This window comes from Aethalodelphis obliquidens, unplaced genomic scaffold (genome assembly GCF_003676395.1).
Source record: "Aethalodelphis obliquidens isolate GAN/ISIS:26980383/991018 unplaced genomic scaffold, ASM367639v1 scaffold23, whole genome shotgun sequence".
Lineage (NCBI taxonomy): Eukaryota > Metazoa > Chordata > Mammalia > Artiodactyla > Delphinidae > Aethalodelphis > Aethalodelphis obliquidens.
The window spans coordinates 22021143-22036413 of NW_020837967.1; the positions used below are offsets into that span (position 1 = coordinate 22021143).

The following is a 15271-nucleotide window of genomic DNA, read 5'->3' on the forward strand; positions in this document are numbered from 1 at the left end:
AAATCTTATTCTTTTATTAATTTTTATTTTTGGCTGTGTTGGGTCTTCATTGCTGCACGGCTTTCTCTAGTTGCGGCGAGTGGTGGCTACTCTTCGTTGCGGTGCGCGGGGTTCTCATCGCGGTGGCTTCTCTTGTTGCGGAGCATGGGCTCTAGGCGTGAGGGCTTCAGTAGTTGTGGCACTCGGCCTCAGTAGTTGTGGCACACGGGCTTAGTTGCTCCGTGGCATGTGGGATCTTCCCGGACAGGGCTCGAACCCGTGTCCCCTGCATCGACAGGTGGATTCTTAACCACTGAGTCACCAGGGAGGTCCCAAAGCTTATTTTAGAAAAATAAATAAATTGGTTAATGTGAATCCTGACTCTAATACTCACTTTATCTATGAAAGAAGGGTAATATTTGCTAGCAAGGTAGTCGTCTGTATCCAATCGATTATTAATTTGTACATATATACATATCTGTATATGTGAGTGTATATATATATATGTATATATATAAAGAGAGAGAGAGAGAAATTCAGTAATATGCCTAGAACAATAGACACTGATTTCCTTCCACTTTGTTCCGTTTGAGCTTTGTTCAGTTAACAGCTGAACTACAAATTATAATGTAAGGTATAAGCCATTCTTTTCTAACAATTACATAGAGAGAATTATTTTCCTAGTGTGTTTTCAAAAAAGTTATATTACCAGGAGACTAGTTTGCCTATTATCCAACAAGATGTCTTCATTGTTTTCTATTACAGCCTTCAATGAATAGAGGAGATGAAAATGTAATGCCTTTGGGAGCTGTTATTACTTTGCTCCTTTTCCCTAGTAATTTACCTGAATATCTAGAACTGTCTGAGGCACAACCAAATCACACAAACCAGAAGTATCAGGAAGAGGAAAAGGGGAAAGACATACACAGGCACACCTGCATGCACACACACACTCCATAAAAGCCCTTATTATTCTTCATAGTCTTTTTTTCAAAAGTTGCTACAATTATCAATACTGACAAACTAAAAGCCAGAGAAGAATCACATACAAGGATTTTTCATTTTACCCTTGCTAGTTAGGTAGTGGTTTAGATGCATGACAGGACTTAGAATCATTCTCATATGATCCAATAGTGATAAAAATAAATGAAATGTAACAGTCCCATAATACGGCACTTACTACATTTATTCACTGTATAAGGAAAAAAATCAACTTCGTATTTATTTAAAATGGTTAAAATTGACTTTATTAGCTTTCAAAGTCACGTCCATAAATATTATACAACACAAGCCCAACTTATCCCCCAAACTTTCTATTCACACTTGGGATGCACCAGAGGCCATTAACCCTTGCATTCTAGAGTTAAACTGATTCCTGCAGATCAAGACCATTAGTGTTTCATTTCCATTTAAGGTAATTACTGCTAAGTTAAAATACAGTACAAGTCCCAAAGGGATTTGTTCTATGTTTAGTCATTCAGAGAATAGGAATGACTGAAATAGACTATCTTTCAGTAGATGGCAAAAGTATGTTTTAATAATAGGATAACATCAATAATACATGATAATATAGGCTTATAAGTTTCAAAGAACTTTATGAATGTTTAAAATGCTTACTAATCTATTTTAGACCTATCAGATTTTCTTTTTTTTTTTTTTTTTTTCGGTTCGCGGGCCTCCCACTGCTGTGGCCTCTCCCGTTGCGGAGCACAGGCTCCGGAAGCGCAGGCTCAGCGGCCATGGCTCACGGGCCCAGCCGCTCCGTGGCACGTGGGATCTTCCCGGACCGGGGCACGAACCCGCGTCCCCTGCATCGGCAGGCGGACTCCGAACCACTGCGCCACCAGGGAAGCCCCAGATTTTCTTTTTTAATATTCTGCTTTATTACAAAGAATAAAAAGGAGAAAACTTCACATGACTTGCTCAGTGTCACATAAAACAATATTCTCTGGGTTAACAGATTAATTTACAAATCACAGAAGCACATTTTTAAAGGAAGAGAAATTAGAAGATAGTAAGAGTATTTAAAAAAAAAAGTCTGGAAGGCATCAAGTAATAAATAAGAGAGTTGGCATATTTTGAGGAAAAATTCACATTAGCAGTTAAAAATCATTCTAGTTAGGAAAGAATGTCTGGAATCTACATGTCATATCTTTTTTTACTCCATTCATTTTAGGTTTAAATCCTAGAATAGGGTGGGAAAAGAATGCAACAAAGAGCAGTCTTTATATATCCTTGTAGAGTTTACAGTTTTAAAATCCAAAAGCTTCAAATTGCAGTTTCATCAAAATACTAGTTCCCTAGAGATGAGACATTATTATTTGGAAAATAAATTTTTGTTGATCACCAAAAGTGAAAGAGACCTGATAAACATACATTAGAAATACCCAGAGAGGGACTTCCCTGGTGGCACAGAGGTTAAGAATCCGCCTGCCAATGCAGGGGACACGGGTTTGAGCCCAGGTCTGGGAAGATCCCACATGGCGCGGAGCAACTAAGCCCATGCGCCACAACTACTAAGCCTGTGCTCTAGAGCCTGCGAGCCCAACTACTGAGCCCATGTGCCACAACTACTGAAGCCCACATGCCTAGAGCGTGTGCTCCACAACAAGAGAAGCCACTGCAATGAGAAGCACAGGCACCACAACGAAGAGTAGCCCCTGCTCGCCCCAACTAGAGAGAGGCCGCGTGCAGCAATGAAGACCCAACTCAGCCAAAAATAAATAAATAAATAAAATAAAATATTTAAAGCATAATTGGGAAAATAGGCAAATATACATAAAAAGAAGGAAAGAACTATGGCTGATGTTTTGATGTTTATCCTGCTAGTCTTTGCACAAATTATATTTTACCAAAATCATAATTTTATTGCATATGTATTTTTTTAATTTATTTATTTATTTTGGCTGCATTAGGTCTTCATTGCTGCACACGTGCTTTCTCTAGTTGAGGCGAGCAGGGGCTACTCTTTGTTGCGGTGCGAGGGCTTCTCATTGTGGTGGCTTCTCGTGTTGCAGAGCATGGGCTCTAGGCGCACAGGCTTCAGTAATTGTAGCACGCGGGCTCAGTAGTTGTGGCGCACGAGCTTAGTTGCTCCGCGGCATGTGGGATCTTCCCAGACCAGGGCTCGAACCCGTGTGCCCTGCACTGGCAGGCAGATTCTTAACCACCGCACCACCAGGGAAGCCCCTCGCATATGTATTTTATACCCTGATTTTTTTCACCTAACGTTTTATCATTACCAATTCTGCACTTCATTATATATATAAAAAGATATACATTTTTTATGAATTTTAGAAATTTTAGAAATAATACACACTAATTTTGAGAGGTAAAACAAATTACAAAAGTATAAAAAGGAAAAAAAGATACATCCTTCTATAAAACTTGATTCCATCCTTACCCCTAAAACACAACCAGTTTTAACACTTTACTGAACATCTTTCCTGCCTTAACAATACATAAGTACATAAACAATAATTTATTTTTCTGTTCTCTCAGTATTGAACACTTAAGAGGTTTTAGTTTTTCACATCAATAGTGAGTGTAATGTATATTCTTGCATATTAATATTCAAATATTCTCTTATTATGTTTACCAGATCGAGTCTAATATGGGGTTACTGGGTAAAAAGTTTATAATTATGACCTAAGTCCTTTATGCAGATGGTCAAAAGTCATCTCCAAAAAAGACTGCAGAGCCCATATTCCCATCAGCAGTGGCTGGAATGCTCTCCTGCTGTATCCTTACGAAGTGTTGCCATTTGTAACCTTTGTCAATCTCGTAGGTCACAAATGAGTAGGGCCTTTTTATTTTCCCTTTTTTTGATTAACATAAAAACCTAAATTTTTATACGTTTAGGGTTAAGTATATGTTTATTAGTCACCTGTAATTTTTTCTTTTGTCAATTATTTGTGACATTTGTCCTTTTTCTACTGGGTTAATATGTGTTTCTTATTGAATTATCACAAATGTGATTTTTGTTGTTAGTTCTAAAGCTATCAGCCACATGTATTGCAAAAACACTTCCCAGTTCCACATTTTCCATTTAATTTGGTTGATAATATCTTATGACACAAAAGTACTTAATTTTCTGCAGCCAAATACACATATTTTTCCTTTGTGACTTACCCTGTATCTTTTTAGGCTTAGAGAGTCCTTTACTTAGAAAAAAATAAGCTAAATTCACCTCCATGTTCTTCTTTCCCTTATGTTTCAGCTTTAAAATGTATTTTGATATAGTATGCAAGGTGAGGTTTTTAACCCAACTTTCCTCTAAAAATCTAGTTTCCCCTTTCACATTGGTTTTTAATACTTCCGGTTCTACACACTATGTTCTAATTTAGTGTGATCTGCATTGGGGCGGCGTATCCCTTCTTGGAAAAGTCTGCTGGGGAACCACACTTTTAATTACTCAAGCTTCATAATACATTCTCACATCTGGTAGGAAGTATCACAATTCCTCTTCTTTGGCAAACATTTCTTAGCTATGCCTTCCCATTCTTAGCTCCTTTCAATATTTTCCCAAGATCTGGTACCAGTTATCCTCTGAGTTCCTTTCCGTGAGAAGAGCAGAAGACATCAAAACCCAGCGCCTAGAGGATATATTAGATTTTCCCACATACCTTGTGGCTGTAGGTAGTGTGATACCAGGGACCGCTTCTACTCTTTCAGCTTTAGAGGGGGGCTTTTTAAAGTCATAAGTCCATTTTGATGCTTCCAATTCAGTAACACCCTTTTAAACCTTGCTTCATCTAATGTAGCACTTATTACACACTTCCCCCATTTTCAGACCTACCGGTACACCGTCTTTTCACCAACCTTGGTGCACCATGCTATGTGTTTAAATGCTAGCTCCTATTTACATGAGTGTTGCACAAAATTTAGAAGAATCCATCTCTCTCTCTCTCTCTCTCTCTCTTTTCCTTTTGGACTCTTGCCTCCATATCCTCAAGTTGGCTCAGAGTTGACTGGTCCACAAAATCTTTCCAGGTATTTTCATCTCTTTGGAGCACATCACCCGCTATCAGGAAAGAAAAGGAAAGGAGAAGCGTGGAGGGGAGGGACGACAAAATGAGAGGAGAGAAAAGAAAAAAAAATCACTAAGGTGTAAGGCCCCTGGCCTCACTAATATTGCCCTCATATACTTATGTTAAAAATGTAGGGGCTTCCCTGGTGGCGCAGTGGTTGGGAGTCCGCCTGCCGATGCAGGGGACACGGGTTCGTGCCCCGGTCCGGGAAGATCCCACATGCCGCAGAGCGGCTGGGCCCGTGAGCCATGGCCGCTGAGCCTGTGCGTCCTGAGCCTGTGCTCCGCAACAGGAGAGGCCACAGCAGTGAGAGGCCCACGTACTGCAAAAAAAAAAAAAAGTAATAAAACAGAAAAAATTTCAAGACAAAATCTTTCTCTCCTTTTTCCTAATTAGGAACCAAAATACAGACTTTGCTTTATTTTTCAATTCAAATTAATGCCACGGTTTTTATTATTGTTATTATTTATTTTTAATTAAGGGCAATTTTAGTACTAACTTCTAATATTTCAGGAGTCTCCTGGGTGGATGGATGCGTAGATAGGTATTTTATTATCTCACGATTTGACTACCCTAAATCTGCCATGCCAATCAAGCATAGTTTAAAAAACAACCAAACTGACATCAAGAATCATTAGAGAAATGTATAATATATCAAGTTTTCAAATTCTCAGCAAGTTTTGATAGGTCTGTACAATTTTCACAATAGTATCTAGGATCTACAAAAGCAAGCACAGGAGGCTTCCATGGCATTCCAATGACAAGCCCATATTCAGATCATACTCAGATACCCACCTCCAAAGCTATCACAAGGCAGTCACACACATTTTTGGCATGAGCTCAGAGTTGTATATATCTGTACACATTTATGTGTGTTTTCACATTTTAAAAAGTTATACCTGAAATGCAAAAAAAAACCATTTAAACACAATACGTAATATATTTTGTTTAATTTGTCTTGAGACAAGTTTCACACACACGGTAGTCTAGGATCATCCTACAACTGATGAAAGTTAACCGTTTTTTAATTTCATGGGAACACTATTTTTAAACACATTTTATCTCCCAAAGTCATAACATAAATCAGTCCCAAGTGCTATGTCAGTTGCTTTAACAAAAAAACAACCACCACAACCAAAACAACTGCCTATGAGGAAAAACCACTACTCACCGTTACATCTTTACTTTGTGATTAGGGTGGGCATTCATGAGGCTCCCAATAACACCTGCATGCGTAAACCATATTTTCCTCTGCAGCACCACCAACTTTGGGGTGATGGTCTGTGAAATCAAAGCATCCCCAAAGCGGTCCTCTCCCCCTTTTACCTTGAATTAAAGTGCAAGTTTTGACTCAAGTACTGAACACTAGACACCACATTCCAAAGGGAAATACAACGGTATAAAGCAACATTTTCAAAGGAAGCATGCCAGGCAGGTTATGCAGGTTAAGATATAACCATTTATCCATGTCAGAGGCAAAAAGAGTTGGAGATTTTTGAAGATGAAAGTTTTTGGAGCAAGTTGCCAGCATGCTGTGTGAATCTGACCAGAAGATCTATGGGGTTGTTTGCTTACCGCAAGTGTAAGGCAAAGAGCTTCAAAGGGCTACCCAGGGATTGAAAATTGTATCCTCATTACCCTCTGAGCTTTTGAAGGTAAAGTATTTCCCTTGGACCAGATCTGAGCCATGCAAGATAGCGCTAGCTGTCTTAGATCCTGTTCAGGATCATCCGCTGGAAAGTAGGTATCAGAGCAAAAAGCAGCAAGGGGTGTACTTCAGAATGACTCCTTGAGACTGTGGATGACCAAATACAAATGCACTTCTGCAGGTCAAGGGAGCTCTGGGAAACAAAGAAGCACCTGCTAGAAGAAGGGCCAGTTTTAAACACAGACCAAATGGAGAGGGCCAGTTTTAAGTACTGGATCATCAACAGTCCTTGTCAAGTAAGAACTTTCTTATCTCCCCAACCTTTTCTCTGCTATGAGCTCTAACCCTAGAGCAGCAAGAAACTTCAGTTACCAAGATAGAGAAGAAGTAGGAGCACTTCAGAGAGAGAGGGGTGGGGGGAGAAGGAGAGGGAAAGGGAAGGAGGGAGAGGGAGAGAGAGAGAGAGAGAGAGGCGAGGACTCCCATTTCCTACAGCTCTTTGCCTTCTGCGTGCTCATGCTGGGAAAGGGAAGACATGTAACTTTCAAGCAAGACTGTGATTTTGATTGTTACAGGAACATGGACATTACAAATGACTATGGTTCATTTTCTCATTGGAAGCAACAGGGAAGTCTTTGATTTTCAAAAGTCGTGGGAATTGCTTGGATTGTCATTTGCAGGATGATCAGACCATTTTCAAAGCTGTCCCCCTTGTCTTTTTATTCCCTCCTGCCCTTGACTTTCACACACAACCTTTTTGCCTCTTCTTCATGCTGCAGTTTAATAATGATAGTCACAACAACAGCCCACATTACTGAATGCTTACTCTGCGCCAGGCACTCTGCTATGTATTCTATACATACATTTCCCATTTCATCTTCATACGAATCTGTATTATTACCACCCCTATTTTACATATGAGGAAACTGAGGTTTATCCATGGTTGCAAGTAGGTAGAGGATTGGGAATTTACCCAGGTAGCCTGACTCAAAAACAATGAATAACATGTAGCCTCTCGGTTCAAAGGATAAAAAATACGAGGCTTGCTTTCTTTAATAAACATATGTGGATCTCCCCCCACTTCATGAGAAAATGGGAACATTCCACTGAAGGAGAATTAGTAGAAAAGTAAACATAGCTATTTTTTGTAATCATAAAATCCGCTGATGTACACACTTATTCCAAACTCCTGGATGATATCATTATGTCAACAATCACAAAGCTTTCTCAATTTGGACATGAAATAACTGCAATCAAAACAACAATACCTAAAATTTGTAATGTTTCAGCTTTAAAACTGCCTTTTCCTATTTTAATCTAATTTTCTTCTCACAACAATCCTGGGAGTAGGTATCATGAATACTAAGTTTTCCATGAGGAAATGAAGATTAAAGCTTTTAAAAACTGTGATTTGTTTAACACCAAAAATGAATACATGAGAGTCAAGACTAAAGGGAGCACAGAACAGGGACCTCCCTGGTGGTCCAGTGGGGAAGACTTGAGCTCACAATGCAGGGGGCCTGGGTTCGATCCCTGATCGGGGAACTAGATCCCGCACACCGCAACTAAGACCCGGTGCAGCCAAAATAAATAAATAATTAAAAGGGGGAGCACATATCAAGGGGAAGTTGACGTATCAACTCATAGTTGCATCAAGATTTATATGAATCACTCTTGATCCTTATGGTTTGCATTTTTCAGTAATCAAGATGCCTCACAAATCCTCTTCCATATAATGAATCCCTCACTTCATTCCAATGAGATAATTCATGGCAACTAACGAAGCATATGGTTTTCAGATGTAGAAAGTAGGGCCTCAAGAAGTAAAGGAGCTGGCCAAGTCACTGGGATACAAGAATCTTATAGGATTCTACCAAACTGAGTTGAATTTATGTCCTAATATGGAAAGGCATGCCTTTTCTCACTAGAGAGATTCTTCTAGAACTTCAAAACCATGCCACTATATTTCACAGTAACCTAGTCATCTGGATCGCTGTTCTCTGAGAGAGCAAAGTTTCATGCAAGCAATTAGTCCTGCTAATTAAATTCCAGGCTTTCTCTTTCTTTTTTGAATTCCAAAAGTTAAAGCGTTCTTTTCTCTCTCTGATTCATCTCCTCACAAGCAAAGACTCATAAACATGCCCACCTTCCAACCACTATATTTTTCACACTCTCAATAGCCATAACTACTAACAATTCACTAACACAGTGGTTCTCGGACTTGAGCGTTGCTCAGAACCATCTAGATGTCTGGTTAAAACACAGACTTCCTTCCCCAGAGCCTCTGATTCAATCACATCTGGAGTGGTGCCTGACAGTGGGCACTTCTAACAGATTTCCAGGGGATGCTGCCACTGCTGGTCTGGGTACCACACTTTGGGAGAACCCCTGGATACGTATTTCTCCCAAACATTCCCTTAAAGGGTCCCCACTGAAAACCGCTCAGCTGCTAAGGCTTCTATTTGGAGGAAAAGGAAACAGTTGTCATGACTCATGGCCTTTTTCAAGTTTTTCCAGGCACAAAATTAAAAACAGAAAACGACTAGATTGAAAGCAAAATGAAAACAGCTAAACTGTCTAAATTTTGACTTACGGCATGGTTTCTGGGGTTAAGGAAAAAAACATAATAACGACTCACGTGATCCTGAGGCTGACCACACTGAAAGCTGTCACCACTGAGGCTACCAGAAAAACCTGGAGACCAAGCCAGGCTGCTCCTGTCCTAACCCAGAATCATCTCAGACACTTGGCTTCCAATTTGGTTTGGTTTGGTTTTTCTCTGTCAATAGTAAGTTCTTGCATACAATTCTCCAAACACATCATCAACCTATAACACTTTTCATTACTCATTTTTTTCTATACCATCTCTACTATTCTTTTAACAGAAAAAAAATGTTAACTGTCCACAAACAGATACTGTTGGAACATCCATCAGGTAGATCAAAAATCTAAGAGAGAAGCTGGCAAAGGAGGTTTCTTCAGCCTCCTTTATTTTTGTGATCATCATCTCTAGACAGCTCTCAGGGAGATTTTCATTCCATTTTGCATCTCTTTGGGGAAAATGAAGGCATTTTATGTTATGGTATAAAATACTTCAGTATTTTAGTTTATTTTTCAGAAGTGTGGCTAGTATTTTAAACAGCACTGTTCCATAAATAAAAACTGACAAGAAACGTTGTTATTACAAGATACAACATTTCTGCTTAGAAAAGAAGCTGTTAGTTCTACCTTTAATATAGGAATATATTGCAGGAACTACTGCCCTTTTACTCTGATCACCACGAGTCCATTAAATTTCAAACTACGGGCCAGCCAGTGAAGGATACACTAATAAGTGATGAGCCAAAGCCATCCAAATGTAGTCTTTGTGTCCCAGTGCTAAGAGAAGGAAAAACATAAGGATGATGGTAAGGTCACTGAATACACAGATTTGAAAAGAAATTATCCTGTTTGAGCATGAGTCACCAAAACTACTTCCTTAGTGATAAAAGTTGCCTAAGTAACCTAGATGCCTGATTCTGCTAAGAAGTACATGGGCAGTGGGTTGGGTTTCAAACCCACTAATCATTTCCTTTACTTAATTGCTAACTGCTCTTCCCGGCTGCCGTTTGGGGCCTGGGTTTTCTGTAGTAACCCAGCAACTAGTTATTATGCTCTATTTTATCAAGGAGAACAAAACAGCAAACTCAACGTTTCCATGGATTTCAGAGGAAGAGTCGCTCATTTCACTCTGACTTGAGGGGGACATCATGAAACTACTGAACTAGATCTCAGTGTGACAGCATGATTATGCAAGACTTAGAGACAAAAGGATTTAACAGAGAAGAGATGAGTCAGTTAAGGGGCCCTCTGAGGGCCAGGAAGGTGCTTTATTCAATTCTGGGTCCTCAGAGCCCAGAAGAGAGCCTGGCCCCCAGGAGGACTCAAAATGCATTGACTGAACAGGGTCACTGCTTCTCTTAAGAATATTCCAATCTATTAAGTAATAGCACTGCTGCTGAGTTGGGATTTCATCAGGCTGTTATGTCTTCATGCATCCTTTTCCCCATCTATCTACAACGGGGCTGTGATATTGGTTGCTCTTGCCCTTGTACTCATATGAAGCACTTTACCAATGCTCTTTTTTAACAGAGAGCTGGGACAAGGGAGCATTTCTTGGAAAAATCTGAGATGAAACGGCTATGAGATTAGTATTGGGCAAGAAATGTTTAAAACTGGGTAGTAAGGTCAAATGTGTTATCAGTAACATTGCCTGAGTTTGGCCTCATGAATCTTGGTGGTCGGATAGCTCACTAAACCTCTCATTTCTAAACCACACTCACTCACTCACACATTCACTAAACCACACGTCTCTCATTATTCTTGGACTATGTAATATCAGTATTCCAGATGTTTACAAATCTCTCTAAAATTCAAACTCATAGAAAGTACGGGGAGAAGTTGTTCTTACTTATAGAGGCAATGTGTTCCAAAAATGTGGTCAGTTTCTTTTCCACTAGCAAGTGTGGGTAAAGGATTGTTATTCATTTAATTGCATGCAGGGATGATATGTCATAACCATCAAGTCATTCTGATGGACTGAGTCAGAATTAAGAAATGAGATCTGCCACTTCCTGGCTGTGTGAGCCTGAGCAAGTTACTTACCTGTTCTGTGCCTCAGTTTCTTCATATGTCTAGTAGGGTTGTTGTGAGGATTAAATAAGTTAACACATGGTGAACAGCAGGCAGTCAATATACATAGGCTATCATTACGATTACCATGAGCTTTCCTATCTGGGCCACACTCTAATTTAAGGAACAACATCAAAATTATGCCTGGTTATCATTACCATTGTTTAGAGTTCACTAATCAAGGACTGTGAAAACCAGCCCAAAGTCAGCACAAGGAAAACCCTGATTAGACATGCGAATAGCACTGCACTGTATTCTGTGCACACATGTCCAACCCCCTGAAGCTCTCGAGATGACCGATAAATAAATCACAATCTTGTTTAGAACAGTTTTTCATAATTTATGATGTGAAAAGTATATTTAATCTATATTAAGCTCAAACCCCATATTTTTGCAGTTATTCCATATAGCCATACGAGTCCCATTAGAAGGCATATTTCTAGTACTTAGCTAATTAGAATCACAAAGCCTTACTCAATATTTTAGGAACCATTGCAGCAGAATCACGGAGAGGGCTGCCAATCCCTTTATTCTGCTACAGTTGACTCAGAATGGTCTTTCTTAACTTACTTCCCATTCCAATGAAATTTCTTAATCCTTTTGCCTTGCTTAGTTTTATCCTCATGCCATTTTATAGGTCCTTTCATTGGCCACATAGCTCCATTTAGGGCTACTCTGATTTATAAGTTCACTTTTTTTCCTAACACTTTGTCTTGTTTTTTGTAATTAGGAGAACATGGTTTCACATCTTTTGTATTGGACTTTTTTTCCCTCAGCATGTCTTTGATTTCCATCTCTAACCCCTACAAATCACCTTGATCTCTGTCAGCATATACACAGAGACCAAAGTTTGATGGGGTATATTTTCAACTCTGAGTTTATCAAATACAGTCAAAATTAAATTTAATATTCAAGATTCTGAAGAACATCATTTCACTGGCTAAATGAATGTGATACAGCAGAGCTAAAGCTTCTCCAGCCTTTTGGAAAGATGGGTCGATTCATTAGTCAGTTTTGAGGTAAGTGGGATGGGGTTCCTTTATTTTTCCCAAATATAAAGAAAAGAGATTATGGCTATAAGATAATCAATATCCCTTTCCCAACTTCACAGGTTACCATAAAGAAACCAAATATTATTTTTAAAAAATTCTTCAGTTCTTTCAAAGAAAAGTATGCTATTAAACAAAGTTATTATAATTAGACCCATTACCAAAATATCTTCTGGAAAAAAAAAAAGTCTGCCCCTTGGGAACTTGATGACCTCCTCAAAATAAGCTGAATAAATTCCCAGGATGCCAAAGCACTTGGCAAATTTTCTGGCACTGGCATGACTTTCTTCTCTATCCTGAAAATGGTAAAAACAACATTATAGGACACAGGGCAAAACCTGCTTGTTTTCTTAAGGTCTCACTAGGCTAGTAACTGAACGGTGACGGTATCACTTAGCTCTCTTTCAAATAAGGTCTGGTTTTTATAACTGGACTGCTTTTGTCTTGCTTTTTGGATCTAGTGAACCAGTAATGACAATGTAGCTTCACGTCTTTGTCTAACATGGACTCGAACTGGTTTCTTTTTTGCACTAGGTTTTTCCCTCAGTATATTAATTAATATTCCCTGTTCCTCCTACATCTTCACCACCTTCTCTTTCCTTAGTCAGAGACAGTACCTTAGACTTTGATGAAAAGATAAATTATATATATGCTAATCTAAAGTTCTAGAGATGACAGATGAATACATTACAATATTGTTTCAGAACAAATTTTCATAATTTGTGATATGAAAAAAGTATATTTAATCTATATTAAGCTCAAATTCCATAATATTGTTGAAGCAGATGTAGTTTCATGGGAAACTATATCTGCTTTCCCCACAAAAGTATCAAAGAAAATTCTAGAAGTTTGTCTTTAAGCTTCTTTTTCTCTGAATTTTTTTTTTTGAGACACAAAAATGATGGGCATGTAAGTGTTCCGTGTCTCTGAACTTTTCAAAACTGTTTTAGAGGATACAGAAAAAGCCCCTGATTTTGCACCAACTGGGGAAAACCAGACCAACACCTGCAAATCGCATATGGAACAATCTAAAGCAATCCATATTAATTTATGTGAACAGACTAGAATGCTGTAGGGAGTAAAACTGCATGACCCCTTGGGTTTATACCCCACCTCCTTCATGAGGTTTTGCTCTATATTGACTAGAGGAGGGAAGATACTTCCAGGTAAATGGATCTGAGTGAATTATCTTTCATCTCAGATTAATTTTCCACCTAGAAACAATTGTTTTCCACCTGTGAGGATTCCATTCTCTTAGTCTGTCCGGGAAGCTCAGAGCCCTCGACTTGTTCCTCCTCTCCAACTTCAGGCTTGGCTTACGCCCACCAGTGTGTCTGACTTTGAATCAAAACCTCTTTTTCTTAATAACTGCATGCTTAAGACTCCCGAAAGATCAGGCTTTTACCGTTCACGTGATCTCCTGCAAACAGCTCTCAGATGGGTCTCCCCAATTCATCCTCCACAACAGGCCAAAACGATCTTCCTGAAACACGGCCACAAGCACCTCTTTCTCCCAGTCAAAAATCACAGTGAATTCCCACTGCCCACCACATTAATTATAAACTCCTCTCCTTGGCATTTAGTCCTCCAACGCATGATCCCATAGTAGCTTTCCATTCCCTTTCTCCCCTACAACTGCTCCATAATCAGCCACACTGGGATTCTTACTATTACCTACATGTCCCTAGAAGTCGGACACATACGCAATTTTTGCTTATACTGTTTCATCAACTTTGAGCATCGTTTCTCTAGGATAAGCTGTAGAAATCATACTCATTGCTCAAATACCACCTTCTCTGCATACATTTTCTGATCTCCCCCAAATGCACATGATCATTTCTCCATCTAAACCCTTCAGCGCACTCACTCACCAGACTCTGCTATGTATCACAGCTCTTTTATGTGGTTCCTAATTTTTTCAAGGCTGTGAGCTCCCCAGAGGCATGAAAAGTTTCTTAACTTACCTGAGTATACTAAGAAGTGCTGCAGGCAGTGCAGAAAATGAGTTCCCCTGCCTGATGAACGGAATGTGAGGAAAGATGTGAGGGCGGGGGAAATGTGGCGTATTCATGGAATAGAAAAGAACTTAGGGCCCCACTGAAATTGCTCTCTTGATGGGAGCAGTGGGAACTCAGGATGGATGGGAACATCCTTAGCCTAGCTTTCAAAGGCCACTGTCAAACTATGAGCCTCAACTTCCGCTGAAGCAAAATTTCTACTTGTAATTGTACTAACTGCAATTCTTTGGTTTGTTCCTTTACTTAAGTATTGTCTCTCTGTACCACACATACGTACACATGGACTCAGCTCTACGTCCCAAGAGCACATGGATTATACCTGCCTTGTTCACGTTCCCTGCTGTCTAGCAGGATGCCTGGAACATGGTAAATATTCAATACATGTGTTTTGAGTCAGTTACTAAAAGCTGTGGATCATAATACCCTTTAAAGATTAGAGGACGTCATGTTTAAAATGACTAGCACACGGCTTGAACATAATAGACACTAGTAAATATTAGTCTCCTCTTTCTTCCCTCCCTCCCTTTATGAGCTGCAAACGCACTAATTCATACATTCAACAAATGCACCAGGCTTCTCTGCAGGCACTGGAGATAGGCCAGTGAACAAAAGAGAGAGAAGTCTCTACCCCACTTGAACTTAACCTTCTCACAAGGGAATGAGTGATTCACTTTGGATCTTTAGGGAGTCTCAAGCATGCAGTTGTTAAGAAAAAGAGGTTTTGGTTCAAAGTCAGACACACTGGTGGGGGAAAGCAGAGCCTGGAAGCAGGGAAGCCAATTGCAGTACTGCTGGGATGAGGTAAAAAAATGGCTTGGATGTGAGTCACAGCAACATAACAGGAGTGTGTGCAGAAAGCAACGGACAGGACACACA

General features: G+C 39.5%; 1 long non-coding RNA gene across 4 annotated transcripts; it reads right to left on the reverse strand.

Moving 5' to 3' along the window:
• Positions 1 to 263: 263 nt before the first annotated feature.
• Positions 264 to 14406, reverse strand: LOC113628389 (uncharacterized). 4 transcript variants are annotated; one of them, XR_003436042.1, is made up of 4 exons: positions 13783 to 13918; positions 5805 to 5908; positions 4605 to 5002; positions 264 to 317 (listed from the first exon to the last, which is right to left on the reverse strand). It is a non-coding gene; the product is annotated as an uncharacterized LOC113628389 (long non-coding RNA). The 4 variants fall into 4 exon arrangements; XR_003436041.1 differs by lacking the exons at positions 264 to 317; positions 13783 to 13918 and adding an exon at positions 14342 to 14406 and having other exon boundaries at positions 3083 to 5002; XR_003436039.1 differs by lacking the exon at positions 264 to 317 and having other exon boundaries at positions 3083 to 5002.
• Positions 14407 to 15271: the final 865 nt, after the last annotated feature.